The sequence below is a fragment of the Panulirus ornatus genome, chromosome 63 (genome assembly GCF_036320965.1).
Source record: "Panulirus ornatus isolate Po-2019 chromosome 63, ASM3632096v1, whole genome shotgun sequence".
Classification (NCBI taxonomy): Eukaryota; Metazoa; Arthropoda; class Malacostraca; order Decapoda; family Palinuridae; genus Panulirus; species Panulirus ornatus.
Window position 1 is genome coordinate 6,277,285 of NC_092286.1, and position 20,057 is coordinate 6,297,341.

Genomic DNA, 20,057 nt, shown 5'->3' on the forward strand with positions numbered 1-20,057 from the left:
GATGTGATATAGGACGGTAAGAGGAGGGGGAATTGTGGGAGTCTGGTGGGTTTGGAGGGTTGGTATTATTTTCCCACAAATTTCCAAATGTTCGGGAATGGATCATGTAGCCTAGAGTATGTGGAGATATTGATAAACGTTTGGATTGCAATTCGACCAAAATGTTTCATGCGAACGTTTAACATGTTGTCAGGGAGCCGTTGCAGGAGAGTGTTTCTTATGTCTTAATTGCATTACGTCTATCAGAGGGAGTGAAGGGTTGGTGACCCGATGGTATCTCGATGGATTTTGTGTCGGTTTTATATCCGACTCTCCTGCTCAGGGACGCAGTTGGTTTGTGGTTGATTTTGGGTCACGTTTCACGGATGTGTTTTGTGTACTTTTGGAAAGACGATGCTCTTGAGACGAGGTCAACCAGCAGTGATTCATGCGTCGAGGTTTTGGTCAGTGTTTGAGACGTGGTGGATCCTTAACACGCGCACAGGTGATGGCTTCTGCTGTGGGGTGTTGTTTTTGTGGCCTTACAGCAATAAGACGAGTGATTGGGTAGGAGTAACGCTCACCTAATCGGGTGTAGAGATTATATCTAATCCGAGGTAATAGACCTCCGTCTATTTCACGATCTGGAGAGGCACTGTATCATTAAGGTCAACATCTACAGAACCACCGGATGACCGTCTTTCTCCACGACAGTCCCTGAGTCCAGCCTGGGGTTAATTCCCAGCGCCAACTAACACACAATCACCCCCAGCTGTAACTAGCTAATCACCTTGTTTCCGTCCACCCTCCGCCCTAGGATTGGACGTATTCCCTCAATTGTGTGTGTGTGTGTGTGTGTGTGTGTGTGTGTATGTGAGCGCTAACTATCTCATCCTTCGCCTCCCCCTGGGGAGATTTTTTCCCCTCGACCTTTCACGTCTCGTCCTTTCTCGCCCTATTATCTCCCCTGCTCCTTCCCTCTCTCCTCCCCCGCCTCTCTCTCTCTCTCTCTCTTTACCCTCCTTCCCATCTCCTTTCCCCTCTTTCCCACAACCTGTTTCCCTGATTATATTGGTCTTTTCTCTCTTCCTGGCGTGGATTTCCCCCCAACCCCACCCCCACTGGATTGTGTTGTCACCACTGACAAATAACTTGTCACAGTGGGATACGAAGGTGTATGTTTCGTTTGAGTTCAGTGGGGCTATCGTGGGTCAGGTGTAAGTCAGGTTAAACTACATCAGACATAGTTAGGCTGTGTGAAACTACCTTTTTCCCTTGTAATGTAATGGCTCATTTCAGTTCAGTTACGTCTTGCGAGGTGGGAGTAATTACAGGCAGTGTTATCTTAGTCTATGTTAACTTGTATCTGGTTAGGCAGTGTTGGGTTATATGTATATATATATAAGGCTAATACAAGACGAAATGAAAGTGTTTGTTTCTCATCGTATTGCGACAGTGGCGGTCCACTGAGACACAGGCATGTTTCATTAAGTGATCAGCAGTGTCCGTACTTCATCCAACCAGCGTAAGAACATATTGGGGGTGGAGGAGTGTGAGGAGAGGAGGATACCTCCAGCCTCCACGTTTCTCACGGCCGTCTGTGGTTGTGACGTCAAGATGATGTCCACGTGACGTCATGTAACGTGACGTCATTATTTTGGCTGGAATGAATGTTTACCTTTTTTGGCTGAGTGTTCCGTTCTGTGGTTCACTCAAAGCACCTGCAGACGACGAGTGAGATCCGACCAACGTATAGATTTTGCGAGGGAACTACTGGACTGTGGCAATCTTTAGTTAGTCTGTTTTTTTTGTCAGTCTTTTGTTACACAGAATATAAAAAGAAATATATAAAAAAAAGAATCTTTTTAATATCTATTCAATATAGTATAACTTCTGTGCATGGTGGAGGTTCCTTGCCTGTGATATTCATCTATAGACGTCACTGTTGAGAAATAACACGACTGTATCATATCCTATAACCAAACTTTCTGTATTTTGTAACATCTGTTGTTACGGGTGATCTGTTACATGCTCAATGCCTCTCACGTTTCAGCCATTGAGTATATATTTTTTTTTTCCCCTTGAATGGCCATCTTTACGCTGCGTGGGGTGTCATACAGGAGGAGGGTGTCATATTTACGTAGTGTAGCGTGTCATACAGAAGAAGGGTGTCATCTTTACGTAGCGTGGCGTGTCATACAGAAGGGTGCCATATTTACGTAGCGTGGCGTGTCATACAGGAGGAGGGTGTCATCTTTATGTAGCGTGGCGTGTCATACAGAAGAAGGGTGTCATCTTTATGTAGCGTGGCGTGTCATACAGGAGAAGGGTGTCATCTTTATGTAGCGTGGCGTGTCATACAGGAGGAGGGTGTCATATTTACGTAGTGTGGCGTGTCATACAGAAGAAGGGTGTCATCTTTACGTAGCGTGGGGTGTCATACAGGAGAAGGGAGGGGGGCCTCTAAATTGCCTCCCTCCACACAAGAGGTTGTCAGCAGCAGTCCGAACTGTCAGCGGTACAAAGGTCTTCATTACTCTCCTGGCAGCGTTGTGACACGGTAGGTCCCAGCGGTGGTAACTCTGTTTAGAGCGCCTTGAGCGCGATGGATTCGTTTCCTCAAGGACGGTACGGTAAGTACGACCCTTGAGAGAGCGCGATGGTACGACCCTTGAGCGCGGAGACGGTGGTCTTTGACCTCACCCTTGAAGGCTAGGTCAAAGACCAGGCCATCATACCCAAGCAGAGTACCGTTGGGGCCAAGGGCTCATATGACCGTTGTGCTTAAAGGGGTTTCCAGTGGCGAGCAGATGTGGTAACACTGCGCCGCCTACATGGTCACCAGCGTTGGCAACAGTGGACCACGTGGTCAGCAGTGTCGCCAAGGAGGCAGCAGTAAATAGGAATAATGGGGGGACATCCCACAAACTGTTTGATTAAGCCTGTTACACACACTTTGTCCGATTCGTCACACGAGTCTTGTGGTTTCGTCCTCAAAACCCTTTTTTTTTTGCGTTTTGTTTATTTCTTTTTCCCCTCCTTGATTTTTGTGTTTTTGTATCTCTTGTTTCAGGAGGGTTGTTAGTGACTGTTGTTTGGTCGTGAATGAGGCTGTTGAGCGTGTCTTGTCTGGGGGTTAGTTCTGTATGAGTGATTTGCTCCAGGGTGACGTACTGCAGTGTTATTTTAGATGTGGTTTTGTGTTACCAATTATCATGTCGAAGTATTTTCTGTAACAATGCTTTAAGGAGTTTGATTTTTGTGAGGACATATTAAGCAAGGATATCTTTTTTTATCTTTAGATATCTTTATGTGAGGGTGTTTTTGTCTGAAGGTGGTTTATGGAAATGTGATCTTATGTGAGGGTGTTTTTATGTGAAGGTGGCTTTATGTGTGTGTTCTCATGTGAGGGAGTTTTATGGGAAAGTGGCTTTATGAGTGTGTTCTTATGTGAGGGAGTTTTATGTGAAGGTGGCTTTATGTGTGTGTTCTTATGTGAGGGAGTTTTATGTGAAGGTGGCTTTATGTGTGTATTCTTATGTGAGGGAGTTTTATGTGAAGGTGGCTTTATGTGTGTGTTCTTATGTGAGGGAGTTTTATGTGAAGGTGGCTTTATGTGTGTGTTCTCATGTGAGGGAGTTTTATGTGAAGGTGGCTTTATGTGTGTGTTCTTATGTGAGGGAGTTTTATGTGAAGGTGGCTTTATGTGTGTGTTCTTATGTGAGGGAGTTTTATGTGAAGGTGGCTTTATGTGTGTGTTCTCATGTGAGGGAGTTTTATGTGAAGGTGGCTTTATGTGTGTGTTCTTATGTGAGGGAGTTTTATGTGAAGGTGGCTTTATGTGTGTGTTCTTATGTGAGGGAGTTTTATGTGAAGGTGGCTTTATGTGTGTGTTCTCATGTGAGGGAGTTTTATGTGAAGGTGGCTTTATGTGTGTGTTCTTATGTGAGGGAGTTTTATGTGAAGGTGGCTTTATGTGCGTGTATTCTTATGTGAGGGTGTTTTATGTGAGGGTGTTTTTATGTGTGTTCTTATGTGAGAGTTTTTTATGTGAAGGTGGCTTTATGTGAGTGTGTTCTTATGTGAGGGTGTTTTTATGTGAAGGTGGCTTTATGTGTGTTCTTGTGTGAGAGTTTTTTTTTATATGAATGTGGCTTTATGTGTGTATGTGAGAGTGTTCTTATGTGAGAGTGGTTTTTATAAGTGAGGGTGTTTTTATTTCACGTTTACTTTACTCTGAAGGTATGATAAGTGTATGATAAGTCTCATGTAAATGAGAGTTAATTCTTGAGGATATTCTAAGTGCTGGTGGTTTAATATAAGTCGAAGGAATAGTAAAGGTAATGATTTTTAAGTAAACTTATGGATTTACATATGTGAGAATATTCTCGTATGTGAACTGTGTTGTTTTTTTATGAGAGGATATTACACTCATGTGAGAATGTGAATAATTCAGGGAGCCAACTGTATCAGGACGTACCTTAATGTGAGATCTTCTGAGATGTTTTTGCTGTAGTTATTTTAAACGTTGCTTTTTGTTATGTTTGGAATGTTTCTTTGCTGGCGTACCTGTTTGTCTCAAATGTGGTGGCGTTTTTTTTTTTTGTTTTTTCTTTTCTTTAGTGGGGTTGTTAAGCAATAATGTTTGTATGTGATGGTTATTTCATGAGTGTGTGCTTATGCCAGTCTGTGGTTACTTTAACGTAAACGATCTTTTTATGAGTGGGTTACCTCATAAACAAATATTTTTTATGAGAGAGTCATCTCATAAAAGAAAATCTATTTGTCAGATGCTACTATTTTAAACAAAGTATATGAAAATTCGACAACACATTGTTGACATCAGTTAAGCCCAGACAATATAGTCATTGCTGAGCCATCTGAACCCCATCCGATCATCGGTGCTGAACAGTTCTCAAGGAATTGGTACGGGAAGCTGAAGCCAGGGTCGAGAACGGGGTTCGGGACGAGGGTGTTGTCTGTATCATGTCCCTAGTAATAACTGGACAATTAGGTGTGTGTGTGTGTGTGTGTGTGTGTGTGTGTGCAGAGGACGTCTCCAGAACACGCTGACATTGTACCTCCTGCTCCTATTGTGGTGGTGGTTGTGGTGGGAATGTGGTAGAGGTAATGTCAGGAATAGTGGTGGTGGTGGCGATTACGATGGTAATGGTAGTTATGGCTTGTTTGGTAGTAATGGTCGTGATAAGTAAAGGACAAGAGGCGATAAGACTTGAGAAAACTGGCCCAGTGAGAAGAGACTTATGAACAGAAGGGAAGTGAGTTTGATTTAATAGTGCCAGCTGGCAAGACCGCCTAATGTGTGAACCCGCTACAAAAAGGACATGAAGTGGTTATCTCCTGCGCTGGATACATACTTGGTCATTCCATCGGCAGAAGGTGACCTTCATTACCCGGAGACAAGACTAAAATTCAAGAAAAGCATCTTGACACTCGTGAAGACGCAAGCATCGTGTTTACCGTACTGACCCAATCGCTAGCTTGTAATCGGTGCCAGAGGAGTGAGTGATGGACTATAATAAACCTCCATTGTCCATCACAATGAAATGTGCTGAAAACATAACGAAAGGAGAAATGAACTAGATCGGTAGGTTATAGTATATGGTCGCTGGTTAAGCAAGGTTAAGGTGTAGGAACTATTCAATCTTGGAATGTTTAGCTTCGACGGGAATATATAAGAAATGTGAAGTATATCGGCAGAGGTGAAGGACACACACACACAAAAGAATATTATGTCTGACAATGTGACATAAATTCATCCTTTTGGAAATGACACATCGTTTCTTTTTTTCTTTATCTATATGATAATTTGATGTCTGATATTTAGAGATTGTATCCATATTGCACATCAGGTAAATGAGCCGACTACTATAAGGAAAATATAAAGCTTAAGTCGTGGGTTGATATTGCACAATTCGACATTATAATCATCTTTCCCTTTATGTCCGATAGAACACCATTGTGACCTCTGTATAACCCTTCTCCTCCACCGTTCACACGATGAACATGATCGCCACAGTGAATCAACCGCTGATGGTGGCAAAACTGATACGAAACGAGAAACGGAAGATTGTTGATAAGAAACGAAAGGAAAAAAAAAATATAAATGTGTTGGAGCAAAACACATGAGAGGGGAAGATATGAACAAAATGAGCAGAAAGAGGAAGAGAGAACGAAGCATTGAAGCAACGGAACTAGAAACGACACGTAATGTCAGTGGCATTAGATACGAAAATACAATAAACAGTAGCGATCTAAGTAGCATATCCAGCTACATAAGCAATTCAAGCAGCAACGACAGGTACAGACGTGGTCCCTAGGACGCTTCCAGCAAGTGCTCCCATCACCAAGACCTTGGGAAACAAAGAAAGGAATGGGTAGCAGGAGACTAGGACGAGGAGAGGGAGGCAGGCAACAGGAACCATTAGAATTATAGAAAATAAAGTAATTATCCGCTCTTTATAGCGTTATAACGCTTCTTTTTATAACGTTATTCAAACGAGTCGAGAGTTGAAAACCGGAGATCCCATCCCAACAACATAAAAGCCTTGAAAACATTTTCTTTTATCAGTGTCCAGCAACACACAAAGGGGGGGGAGTGGAAATCAACTGCCTGTTTAACTCTTTCCAAAACACCCAATTTTCTCCCCCACTTAGAGCAAGGGTTGACGTACGCAAATATCGCCTCAAACGAAGAATGACATACAAGAAGCGACCATAAAATATCATTCCCCTGACGAGGTTATGCATTACTCCTGCTTCTTATTATTAATTAAGCCATCAGATTAGTTACGAGGGGCAATCCAGCGTTCTTGCCCGCTATTATCCGACTATAAAATAGATACTAGAATTAATCCACCGATTGTTAGGTGTTCGCGGTTGGAAGAGGCGGATAACCGCATGATAGCTGGATTAATGTCCATGAAGGCCGGATTAATGCCCCTGGCGGCTGGATTAATCTCCATGTCATCAGCCACCGACGGCCTGGAACGCGGGAGTGTCTCCATCCATGTGAGGAATCTTGTCCGGACCTTGTGTGTCCGCTGCTATGCTGGCCCCTGGAACTTTCTTTTATGGAGTCAGGAAACGACTGTGTGTGTGTGTGTGTGTGTGTGTGTGTGTGTGTGTGTGTGTGTGTGTGTTATGCTTTACGTATATTTTATATATTTTCAGTTCTTTACGAAGTATACGAAAGCACCGCCGGTTCTTCATGCACGTGAACCAGTTCGCAAAGACTTGCGAATACAGGACGATGATTCATGTATTTTGTATCAATCCTTGCTGTACCTGAGGGATTTAGAACGAGAATTAGGATTCGCAAGAGCTGTTGTCCCCTATCCCTCACCCCGCTCGCAGCGACACATTAAAGGATATTGCGGAATACAGTACCAACCAATCTACAGATGAGAAGGATCATTCTCATTCTTATAGAATCCAGTAGTGTCCTAAACGACCCTTAGTGTTCGGCGGTGTTTCTCTCTACCAAACGATCAAGAAAATGTGAAGCGTCTTCTTCTTTTGATGGTAAAATCTTTGACCATCTTGGTTGAGCAGTATTCGATTCTCCATAAACCCAAAGGATGCGTAGCGTTCTCCTGCAACAGCCCTGGATCCTTATAGATCCTATAGGTCCAAGGAGGTAGTCTTCTCCCCCACTTCGAGTCTTACTGTCGTGTCTAAATCCAGGTCAGTCTTAGACGACCCCATTTAGAGGGCTACATTGCTCCTCCAGCAATGACCCCCCTCACCTCTCTAATTCCCACAGACTCCCTACAACCAAAAGGATATGAAGCCCTGGTATACAAGATAGACCCTTTAGCTTCCAAGGGTCCTTTGTCTCTTTTATGACAGGAGGATATGGAGTTCGCTCCCACAAATACTCCAGCTTTATGTAAGTCATTCGCTTTCCTGCACGACCAGAGCTGCTCGTCGTCATATCCGGCCTCGAACCCCTTCATCGTCCAGGAATCCGTGGGGGTCGGATCGCGTAAATGTCATCCAGGCATGGTGGCCCTCTGTGTACTTCCTGGAATTATGATAACGACTGCACGACTATGGCCATACTCCACACACACACACACACACACGGTTGTGGGGGGTACGTACTTGAGTAAGCTGTAACGTGGCTTAATTGCAGGGTAAGATATATTGAGAGCGTCAACGTCCTCTTGGAGGTGGAGGATATCCTGTGATAAAAATGAAACTTTGCGAAAGATATCGGCCAGATAGGAGCTCTGGGACGCCCACAGCAGCAGCAGCAACCTTCTCTTCCTCCTCCTCCTTCTTCTCCTCTTCCTCCTCCTCCTCTTCTTCCTCCTTCTCCTTTTCCTCCTCCTCTTTCTCCTCCTGCTCCTTCTTCTCCTCCTGTGTTCACTGGGGTTCCTCCTTGATTCAGAGATCAGTTTTTGCTCATCTGACCAACACTTTCCCCTTCAGTCTCTTTCAGGAAGATTCGAACGCGATTCTACAACAACTCGAAATTCTTCAGTTCTCGAAATATATATCGTTTTTTTATATACATGAAATAATGAACTCGTCAGCCACAGATGACGCAACAGTTTGTTTAATCACGATATTTAAAACAGGGGCAACAGGTCACCGTATCGTTACGTCATTCTGTTGATGCAGTTTTCAGTGGATCTTTCTTGTTCTTGATCTGTTTGACAACGCGCAGATATTTGTCTCTTACTTCGTCGACAGGAGACTGGAAACGGAGAGATGGAAAGCGGAAGGGGGGGCCCTCTTATCTCTCTCAGTCTCACGAATCTCTCGTATCTTCCACACACTATCGTCCTGTTCTTCAAGCAAGACTGTGCCCGTCTCTCAACCTCCTTCTCCATCAGTTCACTTCTCAGTCACATGAGACAAATCGGATCTTGTTATAAGGAAAGTTTCTAATTGTTCAACAGATCTATTTGTCTTGAAGTGTTCTTGATATATGTATATCTCGTCTATTCATTTGATATCTAAAGCAATATTTGTCTCCTATATTCTTGATATATATATATCTCGTCTATTCATTTGATATCTAAAGCAATATTTGTCTCCTATATTCTTGATATATGTATATCTCGTCTATTCATTTGATATCTAAAGCAATATTTGTCTCCTATATTCTTGATATATGTATATCTCGTCTATTCATTTGATATCTAAAGCAATATGTGTCTCCTATATTCTTGATATATGTATATCTCGTCTATTCATTTGATATCTAAAGCAATATTTGTCTCCTATATTCTTGATATATGTATATCTCGTCTATTCATTTGATATCTAAAGCAATATTTGTCTCCTATATTCACCGGTTTACGCTCTCGGCTACATGTATCACTGGGAATGGTTCCTATGCTGATGGCGGTAGACAAGTGTTTGGGAAGGTGTTTCACGCGAACGCGCACGGTAGCCACGGCAACTAAAATATGCATGAAAGAAACTGAGAAACTGGCACAGCTTCGCTGGTGTACTGCGGTCTCTGGACGATATGCAAAACACCCTGTGATTTATCGGTGTTCGACAAGGGTAGAGATCTGCAGGGAGGCGCCTCCGACGAGCCGTCCCACAGACGAGGCCGTAAAAGACATCTATATCCCATTTGCTTTGCCCTTAATTAGCCAAGGGAGAAGTACGAACTCAACCGCTCATTAGCTTCCAAACAAGGTAATTACTCGACGAGCGAGTCCCATTCTCTCTCGGTTTGGTCGGCCGGGTGTGGTCAGGTGTATACCCATTATTTACCCATCATGTGTGGTCTGTTGTACACCCATTACCTGTCCATTAGGTGTAATGCGGCGTACATCTGTTACCTACCGATCAGGTGTAGTCTGTTGTACACCCATTACCTACCTATTGTGTCGTCTGTTGTACACCCATTACCTACCTATTGTGTCGTCTGTTGTACACCCATTACCTACCCATAATGTGTAGTCTGTTGTATACCCATTACTTACCTATCACTGTACACTCACAACGCACTAGTCGAGCGGGAGACCATCTGCTCCCATGACCGTCTCAGTTGAACGCTATTGGACGACTTGAACTCACGAGGAGGTTCTCTTCATGCGGGGATGAACGCTTCACAACTTTTCATAACAGGACGGAAGCGTTACCACAGCAATGTGGCTTCTGTGGCCAAGGGGGACGCTATAAGCTAGTGGACGTCTGGAAGCGAGGGACATCCAGGTAACTGCCGTGTGTGGCTGAGGGACCCCATCTAACTGCCGTCTGTGGCTGAGGGATCCCATCTAACTGCCGTCTGTGGCTGAGGGATCCCATCTAACTGCCGTCTGTGGCTGAGGGATCCCATCTAACTGCCGTCTGTGGCTGAGGGACCCCAGCTAACCACCGTCTGTGGCTGAGGGACCCCAGCTAACTGCCGTGTGTGGCTAAGGGACCACAGCTAACTGCCGTGTGTGGCTGAGGGACCCCATCTAACTGCCGTCTGTGGCTGAGGGACCCCATCTAACTGCCGTCTGTGGCTGAGGGACCCCATCTAACTGCCGTCTGTGGCTGAGGGACCCCATCTAACTGCCGTCTGTGGCTGAGGAACCCCATCTAACTGCCGTCTGTGGCTGAGGGACCCCATCTAACTGCCGTCTGTGGCTGAGGGACCCCATCTAACTGCCGTCTGTGGCTGAGGAACCCCATCTAACTGCCGTCTGTGGCTGAGGAACCCCATCTAACTGCCGTGTGTGGCTGAGGGACCCCAGCTAACCACCGTCTGTGGCTGAGGGACCCCATCTAACTGCCGTAGTGACTCTTGATTCTAGCTTTGACTGTAGAGGCAAATTCTTCGCTTAAATTACATTACGTAGCCTTTGTCCGTCTGTAACTCACGATAACGGGAACAGATAGTTTACACCACAAGGGCAATTATGTTTGGCCTTTGAATAAAAAGGGGAACCTTCCCTACCTTGGAGCACGAAGAATTTTTGATTGTACCCTTTTCATGCCCCCAGAGTCTTATCGGATTAATCATTTGATCATTGGCGTTTTCTTAAGCTAGAATGACGATTGTGATTTCAAAGGGAAAACAGAATTCTTCATTTCACTTGGGACAGAAGTCTGTTACCTTTTTACACGAAATATGATTCCATTTTATTATGAAACATAAAGGTAATCATTTTTGTTTAGCCTTTTGGTCGAATATGATCTCTTAATCATTACTCCTGAAAGGATGAATTCTAATTCATCATTTGGCAGAGTGGCTGAAAGCAGTATCATAGATACGTTCAAGACTTGGTAAATATTTTTCTTCAAGTCCAGGACTAACATTATTTGCGTTTCCTTAATCACACTGACAGTTTGGAGGTTTTCCTTTTGAATTTTGCAATTCTGCTTTTACCTCACTAACCTGTAAGTTTCTGATATCTTCTTCTATCGCCAACAGCTTCGGAGCGACCCGGTGGTTTATAGCTGTTTAAGATTCTTCGTATTCCTTCGTATTTAGGAAATCCTTTTTGAGCTACGTCTTTGGAGAGCACAAAAAAAGAGCAGTTAAAGGATTGGATCCAGCTGAGGTACACTGTGTCACAGGTGACATGCCCTTCAGCGTACCACACGTTTCAATCGCACATGGAATAGTGGCAGAGAATACAAGAAGGGGGAAACATGGGGGCTCCCCCCCCGTGGAAAATGGTAATAATGAAAATATACGAGACACATGTTCGTCAGTGGTGCATGAGTGTTGTAAGTACACATTTTCAACGCAAGGATGTCCATAAATATACGTGGTGTAGGTACAGAGAAGACAAGAGTAGATAAGAGCGTGATGGATACGTTTCTGGTTAAGAAAGAATATTACAGGTAGTGTGTGTACGATATGAGGAGTACGAGAGGGTCAGGTTGGGAGAGGTGGAGAGGAGGGGCTGGCTAGCTTGTCAGATCATGCGATGCTTATGTGGACATTTGCCTTTATCCTTATATAGTCTATGGATGACTGAGTAGAAAAAAATAACGTAAGAAAAGTAAGGAGGATAAACGCAGATAAGCAGAGGAGGGAAAGTGTACAACAGTTTCAAAGAGGCGAATGAAAAATGGGACTAAAATGAATAGACATTCATAGGGATGGTTGATATAGTGCATTTCGGTGAAGCTGAGTCAACTTGGGGATATCGAAAGCAGGATGAATGAAACTCTAAGGGAATGTAACAAGTTATTTTAGAAAGAGGTAAGATTAGATGTGAAAAAAAGAGAAGAGGTGTGAAAGACATGTGTGAAAGATTCCTTGTGACAAAGGACGACATTTGTAAGTGATAGAGAAACTATATACACGAACTGGTTAGAAATGGTGGCACAATGAAGATAGATATTTGTACACTAAGACAAGAAGTCAGAGATAGATATGGGCAAGAAATAAAAGGCTTTGCAAAGAGGAAGGGGAAAAGAGAGGTAAATGTGCCATAGAAATGGGACATCGTAGGGTTATAGATGAAGTTGAAGGTGAGGTTATGAAGAAGGAGACACAGATACAGAACAGATTTGGCTCGTGTGTACCGAAGACAAGGACGTGTGATGGTGTATTCGACACATGTGGACGACAGCCCTGGTCCTTCCACTGTATATAAAGATGAAGTGAGTAAGAGCGAGTGCAAGAACTGTTGAGAAATAAACCCTCTTAGCGTAGTTGTTAACGCGCGCGTGTGTGTGTGTGTGTGTGTGTGTGTGTGTGTGTGTGTGTGTGTGTAAGAAGATTATGACTGACTGCGATAAAAGGGATTAACAAACGCCGTCGTAGGTGGAGAGCAAGACAGTGCTGCATCCTGGGCTTGGAGGAGAATCTGATGTATGAACTTAGACAGTCAGCGGAGGAGAAAGTTCCAGAGAGAAAAAAGAAGAAGGGAAGTGGTTGCAACAATCATGGCGTTTAGGAAAAAGACATGTGTGATAAAGTGAATGGGAAAGTTCCCCCCGGGGAAGTTTCGGATCCTATATGGCTGGCGTGTTTGGAAAGCTTTCATTATATTTCCCTTAGACCAGATTAAGATATTTTGTCTTTTGTATAATGCATGGGACAGTCCTCATGTGGGAGTCATGGGTGGGGATAAATTAAGTGGGTAATACGATGCGGGAGTTCGTCAAGCGTGTGCGTAATGTTGCAGTCATTTGATGCTTTTATGGAAATGGGGTATTTTGCGTGAGGTACGAGGGGAGTGGGAGTGGCGCCGCGGCCTGTGGGGGGCGGTAGTGTACTCCCGGATACATGGTGGAACAACTCTGAGGAAAGGTAGTTACGACAGCTGTTTGTATGCAGATGATTTTTCGCCAGTTGTCCGAATTGGATGGACCGGGGGGGGGGGGGGGGGGGGGGATGGGATTGGACAGGATTGTTGAGTCGTTTTATATCTTCGTGTTGTTCGAAGGAGGATGCTGTGAATGCATGCATATGCAAGAACGACATTCCTTTTAATCTTTTTTTATGGAGAGAGAGAGAGAGAGAGAGAGAGAGAGAGAGAGAGAGAGAGAAGAGAGAGAGAGAGAGAGAGAGAGAGAGAGACGCATGATTGACAGGTTCTCAAATGTGGTATGACATGTAGGATGGACGTGTGGCTGGTGATACGTTGGTGGAATGGTGCCGTCTTAGCTCTCGCACATGAGACCTGGTTTTAAGAATGTGTCTTGAGTGAAGTGAGAGGCTGTATCGACACAGAAGGAGAGATCATGATAATTGATTGTGAGAGACAGAGAGAGAGAGATAAGTTTTGCCTGAGACAGTATTTGTCGTATTAATGGATCTTTTCTAGTATCTGTTAATGGGTTCAGATCTATCATTAGATATGAAAAAGAAAATATTACTTTGAGCGCAGAATATAAAGTTGATATAGTCTGTCCTTTTATTAAGACATTTAAGATCTGGCATATATATATATATATATATATATATATATATATATATATATATATATATATATATATATATATATATATATATATATATATATGTATATATATATATATATATGTATATATATATATATATATATATGTATATATATATATATATATATATATATATATATATATATATATATATATATATATATATATATATATATATATATATATATAAAACAAACTTAAAGGTCGTAAGCAGTGAAATAGAAAGAAATGTAGATGATTCTATCGCTGGTAAACGTATGTACACACACGGCATCGTACAACCTGTTCCGTAATTGGCAGGTGTGCTAAATAACCCAAGTACTTGCAAATTTGCCCTATAATTTTGCTCTCGTTCACGGGAGATGCGCCGGCCGACGCACGCAACCATCGCCAGACCTGGGCAGGATAACGTAGCCGAGCACAGCCATGGCCACTACCTCTACAGGTACGGGTACGGCTTGAGGCCCGCCTGAATCAAAAAGGAATTTTTTGGTTGAGTTGATCTGCGTTGTTGTGGGGTAGGGGGGCGTGGGGGGGGGGGCGTGGCTTGGTGGGTGTGTTTGGTGGGGTGTGGATCTGTGTGGGGAGATGGTGTGGGGATGTGTGGGGGAGAAAGTGTGGTGATGTGGGGACATTAAGATGGAGAAGGGGGAAGTATAATTGGTGTGGGATTGGTGTCTTTCATGTCAACGTGCTGGAACTCAGATCACAAGACGAGGTAGGGGATGTTGTGTGTGTGTGTGTGTGTGTGTGTGTGTGTGTGTGTGTGTGTGTGTGTGTGTGTGTGTACGTAAGAGTGAAGGCAAGGTAGGTGTATCCAGGGGTAATAGACGGGGGCAACACACGTGTAAAACTCCCTCCCCCCGTAACACACACACACACACACACACACACACACACACACACACACACACACACACACACACACACACACACACCATGCATGGGCCACCTCCGACCCCCACACACGCTGGAAGCCAAACCCATTTCAATGAATCACTTCAGGAGGATAACAAGGCTTCCAAAAATTCTGTCATCTCCTCACAGTTCGTCAGCTTGCATTAGCGTCCTCGCCTCCATCTGTCGCTTCCGGGACTCTTTTATCCGCAGGCGACGCAATCTGTCTCCTCCCTCACCCTTTCCAGGGGCAGCACCATCACCACCCAGCACACACACACCCCTTCTCCTCCTCCCCCTTCCCCCGTACATCCTTCCCCTCCCGGTCCATCACTCTATTCTCACCCCATCACTAGCACACACACCCCTTCTCCTCCTCCCCCTCTCCCCGTACATCCTTCCCCTCCCGGTCCATCACTCTATTCCCACCCCATCACTAGCACACGCACCCCGAGTTCATCCACCCATCCAGGGCCTGCCCGCCCTTCCTTGTTATCGGCATATCCCATCACTGCCCTTAGCCCATCACTGCCATTAACCCATCACTTAACCCATCTCTACCGTAACCTCATCTCCAGCGCCTCATTCTTCTTATTACCCATCATCAGCCCTTTTGATCACTTCTGCCGTCGCCCCCATCACCCCATCACACCTCTCACCAGCCTGACATCAACCCTAACCCCGCCACCCCATCAACGGCCATCCCTTCCCCCAGCATCCCATCAACCCCATCGATCCCATCACCTGTTCCCCACCATCAAACCCATCGCCAGCTTGTCAAACCATACGTCCTCCTACTGCTCGGCTCTCTCTCTCTCTCTCTCTCTCTCTCTCTCTCTCTCTCTCTCTCTCTCTCTCTCTCTCTCTCTCTCTCTCTCTCACCCACAGTCGCTGTAGTTAGATTCAACGTCATTTGATTTAGATTTAGCGTTATTTGATTTAGATATTTTTGATGACCCGCAGTTAGATTTTGAGCGTTGCCGGGACGTATGTATTCAGTCCATGTGACGTACATGGAAGGGTTTTCCCAGCTGAAGATAATTCGTAATCCTTTTCCGCTCTGAGGACGCATCGGTAATCCCCTGGCCAGTGTCCGATTACCTCCCCTTGTGGTGGAAACCGATCGATCGGCCGATACCCGATCGATCGATGAGAAAAGATCCATTGTTACGTGGATGGTTAATATTGGATGACCACGTGTTGTGTGTGTGTGTGTGTGTGTGTGTGACGGTGAAGGATGACCACGTGTTGTGTGACGAGTGTGGGTTGACGACGTGTTGTGTGACTACGGTGGGTGACGACGTGTTGTGTGACTACGGTGGGTGACGACGTGTTGTGAGACTACGGTGGGTGACGACGTGTTGTGTGACTACGGTGGGTGACGACGTGTTGTGTGACTACGGTGGGTGACGACGTGTTGTGTGACTACGGTGGGTGACGACGTGTTGTGTGACTACGGTGGGTGACGACGTGTTGTGTGACTACGGTGGGTGACGACGTGTTGTGTGACTACGGTGGGTGACGACGTGTTGTGTGACTACGGTGGGTGACGACGTGTTGTGTGACTACGGTGGGTGACGACGTGTTGTGTGACTACGGTGGGTGACGACGTGTTGTGTGACTACGGTGGGTGACGACGTGTTGTGTGACTACGGTGGGTGACGACGTGTTGTGTGACTACGGTGGGTGACGACGTGTTGTGTGACTACGGTGGGTGACGACGTGTTGTGTGACTACGGTGGGTGACGACGTGTTGTGTGACTACGGTGGGTGACGACGTGTTGTGTGACTACGGTGGGTGACGACGTGTTGTGTGACTACGGTGGGTGACGACGTGTTGTGTGACTACGGTGGGTGACGACGTGTTGTGTGACTACGGTGGGTGACGACGTGTTGTGTGACTACGGTGGGTGACGACGTGTTGTGTGACTACGGTGGGTGACGACGTGTTGTGTGACTACGGTGGGTGACGACGTGTTGTGTGACTACGGTGGGTGACGACGTGTTGTGTGACTACGGTGGGTGACGACGTGTTGTGTGACTACGGTGGGTGACGACGTGTTGTGTGACTACGGTGGGTGACGACGTGTTGTGTGACTACGGTGGGTGACGACGTGTTGTGTGACTACGGTGGGTGACGACGTGTTGTGTGACTACGGTGGGTGACGACGTGTTGTGTGACTACGGTGGGTGACGACGTGTTGTGTGACTACGGTGGGTGACGACGTGTTGTGTGACTACGGTGGGTGACGACGTGTTGTGTGACTACGGTGGGTGACGACGTGTTGTGTGACTACGGTGGGTGACGACGTGTTGTGTGACTACGGTGGGTGACGACGTGTTGTGTGACTACGGTGGGTGACGACGTGTTGTGTGACTACGGTGGGTGACGACGTGTTGTGTGACTACGGTGGGTGACGACGTGTTGTGTGACTACGGTGGGTGACGACGTGTTGTGTGACTACGGTGGGTGACGACGTGTTGTGTGACTACGGTGGGTGACGACGTGTTGTGTGACTACGGTGGGTGACGACGTGTTGTGTGACTACGGTGGGTGACGACGTGTTGTGTGACTACGGTGGGTGACGACGTGTTGTGTGACTACGGTGGGTGACGACGTGTTGTGTGACTACGGTGGGTGACGACGTGTTGTGTGACTACGGTGGGTGACGACGTGTTGTGTGACTACGGTGGGTGACGACGTGTTGTGTGACTACGGTGGGTGACGACGTGTTGTGTGACTACGGTGGGTGACGACGTGTTGTGTGACTACGGTGGGTGACGACGTGTTGTGTGACTACGGTGGGTGACGACGTGTTGTGTGACTACGGTGGGTGACGACGTGTTGTGTGACTACGGTGGGTGACGACGTGTTGTGTGACTACGGTGGGTGACGACGTGTTGTGTGACTACGGTGGGTGACGACGTGTTGTGTGACTACGGTGGGTGACGACGTGTTGTGTGACTACGGTGGGTGACGACGTGTTGTGTGACTACGGTGGGTGACGACGTGTTGTGTGACTACGGTGGGTGACGACGTGTTGTGTGACTACGGTGGGTGACGACGTGTTGTGTGACTACGGTGGGTGACGACGTGTTGTGTGACTACGGTGGGTGACGACGTGTTGTGTGACTACGGTGGGTGACGACGTGTTGTGTGACTACGGTGGGTGACGACGTGTTGTGTGACTACGGTGGGTGACGACGTGTTGTGTGACTACGGTGGGTGACGACGTGTTGTGTGACTACGGTGGGTGACGACGTGTTGTGTGACTACGGTGGGTGACGACGTGTTGTGTGACTACGGTGGGTGACGACGTGTTGTGTGACTACGGTGGGTGACGACGTGTTGTGTGACTACGGTGGGTGACGACGTGTTGTGTGACTACGGTGGGTGACGACGTGTTGTGTGACTACGGTGGGTGACGACGTGTTGTGTGACTACGGTGGGTGACGACGTGTTGTGTGACTACGGTGGGTGACGACGTGTTGTGTGACTACGGTGGGTGACGACGTGTTGTGTGACTACGGTGGGTGACGACGTGTTGTGTGACTACGGTGGGTGACGACGTGTTGTGTGACTACGGTGGGTGACGACGTGTTGTGTGACTACGGTGGGTGACGACGTGTTGTGTGACTACGGTGGGTGACGACGTGTTGTGTGACTACGGTGGGTGACGACGTGTTGTGTGACTACGGTGGGTGACGACGTGTTGTGTGACTACGGTGGGTGACGACGTGTTGTGTGACTACGGTGGGTGACGACGTGTTGTGTGACTACGGTGGGTGACGACGTGTTGTGTGACTACGGTGGGTGACGACGTGTTGTGTGACTACGGTGGGTGACGACGTGTTGTGTGACTACGGTGGGTGACGACGTGTTGTGTGACTACGGTGGGTGACGACGTGTTGTGTGACTACGGTGGGTGACGACGTGTTGTGTGACTACGGTGGGTGACGACGTGTTGTGTGACTACGGTGGGTGACGACGTGTTGTGTGACTACGGTGGGTGACGACGTGTTGTGTGACTACGGTGGGTGACGACGTGTTGTGTGACTACGGTGGGTGACGACGTGTTGTGTGACTACGGTGGGTGACGACGTGTTGTGTGACTACGGTGGGTGACGACGTGTTGTGTGACTACGGTGGGTGACGACGTGTTGTGTGACTACGGTGGGTGACGACGTGTTGTGTGACTACGGTGGGTGACGACGTGTTGTGTGACTACGGTGGGTGACGACGTGTTGTGTGACTACGGTGGGTGACGACGTGTTGTGTGACTACGGTGGGTGACGACGTGTTGTGTGACTACGGTGGGTGACGACGTGTTGTGTGACTACGGTGGGTGACGACGTGTTGTGTGACTACGGTGGGTGACGACGTGTTGTGCTTACTTTTGATGGGAGACTTTATTTTTCAAAATCGATCACGAGAGGAAGAGGAGGATTATTACTAATTACGAAAACACGAATATTACTCGCGGACCCAGGAAGGCAAGGGAGTCATATACCCACCAGCCAAGCCAAGCCAGCTTCCCTCTACTTAGCTGTCCTGACATACAACCCCTGATGGGGGGGGTTACTTAAATCCTCCCTTTAACTCCCTATCCATCACCGTCGCCATCACTCGATAATCGTCTTTATCTCTTCCCTCAACAGGGGTGGAAACCAGTGTCCGTTATCTCTCGGGGTTAGGGCCTTTGGCGCGTGCGGGAGGAGGGGATGGACAATGCGAGAAGCAATTTTTGCGTGAAAAGAGCTAGCTTGGGGGGGTGGGTTGGTTGGCCCAGTGTAGCCAGATGGACCATCGTGCTTAAACGCCACCGTTAGTTTTTCGACCATCCTGCCTACTTCCACCCCAGTATCAGGTGTGTGTGTTGTTGCCCCTGCAGGTGACTTCCGTAGCGGAGTGATTTGGGGGGAAGAAAACGTTCGAGAAATACAACTTTTGGAAAATGAAATGACGAACACATACAGACACACACACACACACACCCATCCCTCCCTATACTTTCATGTTTCCTCCCTCTATGGAAAAAATTACTGAGGTTTCCGTCAATGATAATTTCTAGTTTCTAAGTTAATATATTCAATTCCCATTATATCCATGTTTGGCCATCTAATTTCTAACAGCGGGGAATTACATTTACAAGATATGGTAATTCATAAAGCATCAGTTGTTTGTACGTCATTAACGATGTAAATAGGACTTGATGGTTGTTGCTGGCCCATTGGAGAGTCAACATGATGTTTGGTTGCAAGAATCATGGGGAGGTAGTGCT